This window comes from Pezoporus occidentalis, unplaced genomic scaffold (genome assembly GCF_034315485.1).
Source record: "Pezoporus occidentalis ecotype Australia unplaced genomic scaffold, CSIRO_AGI_Poc_V1 ctg19, whole genome shotgun sequence".
NCBI classification, from domain to species: Eukaryota; Metazoa; Chordata; class Aves; order Psittaciformes; family Psittacidae; genus Pezoporus; species Pezoporus occidentalis.
Window position 1 is genome coordinate 1883545 of NW_026913748.1, and position 6725 is coordinate 1890269.

General features: G+C 44.5%; 1 protein-coding gene across 2 annotated transcripts in view; it reads right to left on the reverse strand.

Moving 5' to 3' along the window:
• The window catches only part of TBXAS1 (thromboxane A synthase 1), a 238982-nt gene extending 233538 nt beyond the window's left edge, over positions 1-5444 (reverse strand). The window contains exon 1 of one of the 2 annotated variants that reach the window (XM_062616406.1): positions 5328-5444. The gene's annotated coding sequence lies outside the window, so the exon portion shown is untranslated. Of the gene's footprint in view, positions 1-5077; positions 5095-5327 lie in introns of those variants that run through there. The other variant, XM_062616407.1, reaches the window with a different exon arrangement.
• Between the last annotated feature and the right edge of the window lie 1281 nt (positions 5445-6725).

Consider the following 6725-nt stretch of genomic DNA (forward strand, 5'->3'; position numbering starts at 1 on the left):
TCCGCAAGGCTGCTCTGAATCTCTTCTCTGCCCAACCTGTAGCCGTGCCTGGGATTGCTCTGACCCAGGTGTAGAACCTTGCACTTGGCATGGTTAGACTTCATAAGGTTGGCATCAGCCCACCTCACAAGTGTATCGAGGTCCCTCTGGATGGCATTCCTTCTCTCCAGTGTATCAACCGAACCACACAGCTTGGTGTCGTCAGCAAACTTCTGAGGGCGCACTCAATCCCACCGTCCACTTTTGCTGCAGTCCTTTCTGCTGACCACTTGTACACTAATTCAGCAAATCAGAAATCCCTTCAGCTCTCTCATTCTCAGCAGATATGTCATACCACAGACATGCATAACCGGTGAGGGGGCAGAAAAAAGTGGAAAAAACAAATTTATACAATCACAAAACCAGCATTTCCAAATTTCAAGTTCTTACTGCAAGTCTTGGCTTAGTTCAGGTTTTTGCTAAACTGCTAGTTCTTCATTTGTGCAATTGTGACAAATACAGATTTTACTGTGGGTTAAGATAGTCAAGTACTCAAAGCAAGGAAAAAAATATCTTGCAAATCCATGAAACTCAAAGGATTAGGGCTAAAATACTAATTAAACTGTTTTAATTGCTCAATTAAAAAAAAATGCATGTTTTTCTTGCAGCCTCATGAATCTGAGAGTAAATTTGTGATTTCTGCATGCTTGAGGTTAGCCATACTTTCAGAAGGGCATGAACCCAATAAGTTGGCCTCCTAGCCATGGGAAGAGTGGTTAAGTGGAACACTAAATAACGTGACATATGAGTTGAAACAGCAAGAACTTAGAAGATTTCAACCCTGCTGACACTTGTTTGAACTTTTTTTTCTTGGACTGAAGCATAGGTGGGATCTAAGCGTAAGGTTCACACTGAGTCCGGCCTCCTGTCCCCTTCCTACATTGTGCTGCCTTCTACCAAGTGGCAGATAAGCACAACTTTAGACTGTGGCTGGGCTAGTGCAAAATGAAGCGTGTATTCTTTTCAGTTTCATTGAAATACAAAAATGAAGAAGTAATCCCTGTGTCCTGGTGTCAGATACCATGGAACAAAACTTTCAGCCATCATACTTTGTTGTTTTACTTGCTGCTGATCAGAGCTACAGTTTGTGGAAAAACATGGCTTCACGACAATCTGAGAGGATGGCTTTGTACTCACCAGAGAGCCAAATAAAGTCTTCAAGCTCCAAGAATCTTGGGGGGGGGGGGGGGGGGGGGGGGGGAGGAGTTTAAACAATTCTTAGAAGTTGCTTTCTACTCGTAACATGCTGCTGCTGCTTTCTTTACTTTCATACAATTAAGTGCAACAAGCTCAAGTGAGCAGTTGCAATGATAAATCAGCTCTAGTATGTGCATAGCCAGCAGCTCTGGCAACAGGCCACTTTTAGCTTCAGCTCCTCCTCCTCACCATCCCTTTTAAACTATTCATCTAATCTCAGAACACCACTACCTGCAGTCACTTCCCCCTCACCCAGCTCTGATGGTTACACTCACACAGCAACTGAACCAGCATGATGGGATCTCTGACCCACACGGAGTCCTACAGCCATCAACAAAAATTTAAACTAGGTGCGTGGAAGAGATGCAGCTTAGAGAGCCAGACCTGTTGGACAGGTACCCTCATGTATAGGGTGCTTTCTCCTTCAGAGTCTCTGCTCTGTGGCAGTTCAGGTTAACTAGAGAAGCCAGCAACTACCCAGATGTACGGAGCTAGGACTACTTCAGACAGCTCAGGGACAGTGGGATGTTATGGTGAACTGTAATTCATTTACTTTATATTCATAAGCAAATTGACACATACATGCAAGATGCCAGGTGGAGTAAACTGACTGGAAATGGAAAAAATGGGTTTCAGATGGGACATAGGTTTATACAAGACCTGAATCCAAGGGCAGTAACAGCAGAAACACCACTGGACAGGACAAAAGCTTTGCCATACATACACTAAAATACAGTTTCTTGCAGTCCCCTTTACCTTGTTTTCCCTGTAGAGCAGTGATACAGTGAATGAGGGAAGCGGGGGCTGAGAGTGGCCTCTGCAAATGAGCACAAGTATTTTAATGGTGTAGAAGATAATGGCATTTTTATAAGTGTGGTGTAGGTATATGAATTCCATCCCTGTGTGATGCTCTCAGGTCTCTGGATGGAGAGCACCAACTCCAAGGGTAAAACACTGTTTTTCTCTTAGCATATGTAACTCCAATTAACCTTATTGGAGCATTGTGGGTACACTGAGAAGATTACAGTCCTTAATGTGCAGTTACAGCTGTACTGTAAATGCAACATTACATGCTTTCTATTATGGTTCAAGACCGCTACGCCCTTCAAAACTGTTACAAACCTCAGAAAACAGGGGTTTATAATGGAAATGCTGAAACACTCAACTCTAAAAGCCCCGGCAGAGAGGAAATATAGCTATAAATTCAGCTTCTGTTTTCCAGCATATACATTGACAAGGTATGAACAATATATATTTCTACACTTAGAACAGACAGATGTATACATTGCTCTGGGTAATCTTTGCTGTAAAAGCAGAGGATGGAAAGAGCTCAAAGTGGAAAGAGCAACCTTTTGTCTTGTCTTACAGAGTTACTGCAATTGCAATAATGACAAAAAACAACAACTGAAATTTAGTAGCCTGCTCGTTGGGGTTGGATTCTGAATGCACTTTTTCAAAAAGGATGGGTTATGTTTCTACAGTCAGCACGAAAAGGACAACACCTGCCCCCATATCCCTTCAGCCTCCTTTTCTCAAAAAAAAAAAAGGAAAACAATTGGCTGTTTAGATATGGTTCAAATGACATTGCAAATCAATACACTATCCACTGTAAAAATGCATAGTTTCTATATATCCTCTGTAGGTTCCCTTCAATATATAATGTAGTTCCTAGCTCCTTAACGCTGCCAAGGAGCAAAATTTGGACTAGCAATTATTAGACTTGCTAACATAAAAAGACCCCAGTCTGTTTGGCAAGAGAAAGATGGGCAGGCAACTACAGTATCATTAGGCCTACGACATTTGGGAATTTCTTCAGATATTAATAGCAACGGCAGAGGTGGGTCAATATAATCCCATTAGCCACATCACATTGTTTGACTTCTGTTATCTATGAGGAAAGTAAAACAAAACCAACACAACTGCTTTCTGGGAAGTATGCTGAGGCTGGATAAACATGAAAACCCACGCCTGTTTCAGACACTGCAGCCTGACTGGCAGATGGGGAAAGGTGGAGTAGGGAGGTCCATGCCTTTTGCTGACACTGCCAGGAGGGAGAGGAGAGGGGCACCCACCACTGCTGCTGCACACATGGGGCTCAGCGCAACAGGAGGTCCCACGACCACCATCCTCCTCCTCAGGCACCTGCTCTGCCCCAGGGTTTTGGTGGCATCCCCAGGCATGCTGCTGCTTTTGAGATGCCAGTCCTGCAGTGGCTCCCATCACCTGGGTTAAGTTGGCACATGTGGTGTCAGCTTGCAAGGTAATATCCAAAACACAGCAAGCCTGCATGCAGATACAGTTCCTGGTTTTTATAGTAGTGATGCTCACATGTTGGAAAGTTTCTTGAACGTGCAGGGAATGCTTTCAGGTTCATACGCCCCCACAAATTACTTTCTACTACATACATACTAGCAGCACCATTTGTAACGTAAACAGTGAAAGAATCAGATACACCAGAAGCCTATGAGGTATATGAAAAACTTCATGTGAAAAGCAGCCCATAAGCCATCCCCATTACAGCTGCTGGATTTTTTAAGGTAATGAATTAGCTAGCAAAAAGTTTAGCACTTCTCACCATCATCTCTAACGTTTGCTATAGCATTCTTATGGTAGGTGTGAATCCCCTCCTTGTGGGTAACTATTTGAGGCCACTGTGTTTAATTTTTCTGCATGCTTCATTCATGAAGAACACCCACTCACTAGCTTTCTGCTTCCGCCTTTCCATACAATAGCAGCCCTGGTACCCACTGTGTGCAAACCCAACACACCCAAAAGCCATACCTCCATGTTGACCCAGAGGCATTGAGTCTCTGTGCAGGAAGGGAACTGCCTCATTGTCAAGACCTGTTCAGCATTTGGCAGCAACTGCAGACATTAACAACAAAGCCATTTTACTACCATTAAAAGGACAACACAATCGCCAGTGGAACTGAGAACTGCTTCTGCATCTTCTTTTGGGTGAGGCTTTTACTAGGACTGACTCCTAGTAGGTTTTTGCTTCCACCTTTTTCATTTAAAAAGGGTCTTGCATTGTTAGCCTTAACTAAAATCTCGCACTCTTCTCCTCCGGCCTTCAGTGTGCACACTGCTTGCTGTCCCATCCCAGAAGCAGTAGCTGAGAAACAGCGTCACTGGCCATCAGCGCTGCACACAGCAAATCTGCGGTCTTCAGCATAATTAGTAAACTATTTGTAGGAAAGGACCATCAGGCTATAACTGTGTCACTGAACCCACTCCTTATTCATTGGGGATCACCATCAGATGCACATTCAGCCCTGGGAGGCCTGCAGAACATCCTTGTACAAAGTACTTCCTAAAACTCTCTGGCAAATTTACACTCAGGTGTAATGGCAAGGCTGGAATCACTTCCTAGGCACCTGCTTGTCAGAGGATCACAGCCAAATGTTCAGGAGTGTTTCGCCTGACCTGTGAAGCACACAAAGCTGTTTCTCCTCCCTGCACTATCCTGACCACTGCTCTGTTTTATTAAGCAGCAGGATGAAACTGAAGTATTTCCAGGGATTTTCACTGTAGTGATCTGCGCAGCCTGAGACTTTCAGTTGCCTTCAGTTCAGCAAACAGCAGAACACTGCAATAAGGAAAATATGTAGGCAAAGGCTTCTGCAGCCACTTATGCAAAACTTGTATTTGGCTGTTTCTCTTTTCTAAGACCTTAGAAGTCAACTTAAAAGGAAAAAAATAAATAAAAAGCAACCTTAAATTCAGCAAGAAGCTGGATCTTATAAGACTTTTTTTCAATAGAGATTTGCAGTCCCTACAAGCAGTGTGATTCCCTCCCCCACCTTCTTCTAAGATTGAATGATCATTTATTCCCACTAACCTTTACGTAAGAGCCAACAGCCACACTTCTACCCACAGCTGCAAGGGGGAACGACATCCCTACACAGCCAGTCCCACGTGCTAATGCCGCAGACAGCATCCCAATGACTTGCCCAGCAACGTGCCACGGGAACGTTGAACACGGCAACACCTCCCAGCCAAAAGCATTGGGCGAGGAGGACCGGGGGAGGAAGAGGATTTAGAGCCCCCCTCTTTTGCCAACTCCAGAGCAAACCCGAGGAGATGCCTACCTTTATATTCCCCCTATGCCTCCTTCACCGGTTCCTGGTCGGGCTGCCAGAAGGCAGCTGCGCTGCAACAGCCCGAGGGGAGGGGTGCGGAGAGGAGCCATAGCTGCTCCCACGGAACAGCCAGGTGCCTGGATAGCTGCCCTCGGGCCGGCAGCGAGGGACGGCCAGGCGGACTACAACCCCCAGAACCCCCATTGCCTCCCTCACTTCCCTTCCCCCACTGCCCCGCGCTAGGCATGCTGGGGGTTGTAGTCCTGCCGGGGCTGCACCAACGCTCACACACACCCCCGCCGCTGCCCCCGCTGACATGCCGTGGCTGGAAAAGGAGGATTTGCATGGTTGCAAAGGAAACAATCGTTCTGAAACCTATTAGATAACTTAAAAGAAAAAAAACACCCTCTATACATTTGCTTGTATAAAAAAATCGAAACTCGGCAAATATTTTTGCTTACAGTAAGAGGAAAAAAGGGAAGATAGAGTACTTGTGCTCTTTATTCTGCTGGGAGTTTGGGTTGTTGGGGGGTAATTTGGGAGGAAAGTGAAAAAAGGCTATAAGCAAGTATTGCCTAATAACTCTGCAGAATCAGATGGAAAAAACTTAAATGTTCCCATACATTAATTAGTTAATGACTAGCCTTGAGTCTATGAACGTGCCTGTACTGTATCCTCCACTGAAGTGAATGCAATTGAATCTCATACTCCAGTTGTTGCAGAAACTCAAGGCCTTTGAAAATTTTAAGAATGGCTTAGTAATGGTGAGATTTTAGAAGTAATTAAGGACTTATCCACATTGGGAGTTGCTGCAGAGTAGCTTCACTTGCATAACTCCCCTTCCCTGTGCCGGACATGTATTTCACACTAACAGTGCTTTATTCTGAATTAGTTTGCACCATCCAGACTTTCAGTTCACAAGCTACCTTCCCCTGAATCAATGGACTTGTGCAGGGTCAGCCTAAACTGCATATTCTGCTTTTACTTTGTGTTTGAGCCTTTATTTAGGCATCTCTTCCCAAAAACTTTGGGCTTTGAACTTTTGGATTGAGCTAGAAGCGAAGTTTCTCATACAGTCACTGCTCTCCTGAATTTGGGAAAGTGATAGAACACTTAGTGACACGAGATCTGCCGAAAAACTTTTTGGGAGCATGATCCTATTTGCCTAACTGAGAATGTTTTTCTAACACCGTGAGGAAGGCTGTGCAGGGAAAAGCAAGCTCTTCTTTCAGAGTAAAATCTCCTTTTAGTAGTTAGTCCTGGTCAGTAGCAAGTTTTAGTGATACTTCATGGAGAACATAAAATTTATAATCTGCCCATAGTCGAGGCTTTGAAGTTTTGCACAAATGTACAACAAGCCAGGGAAGTTCTTCCAAGACCAGTAGATATTAAGCCCATGGATATGGG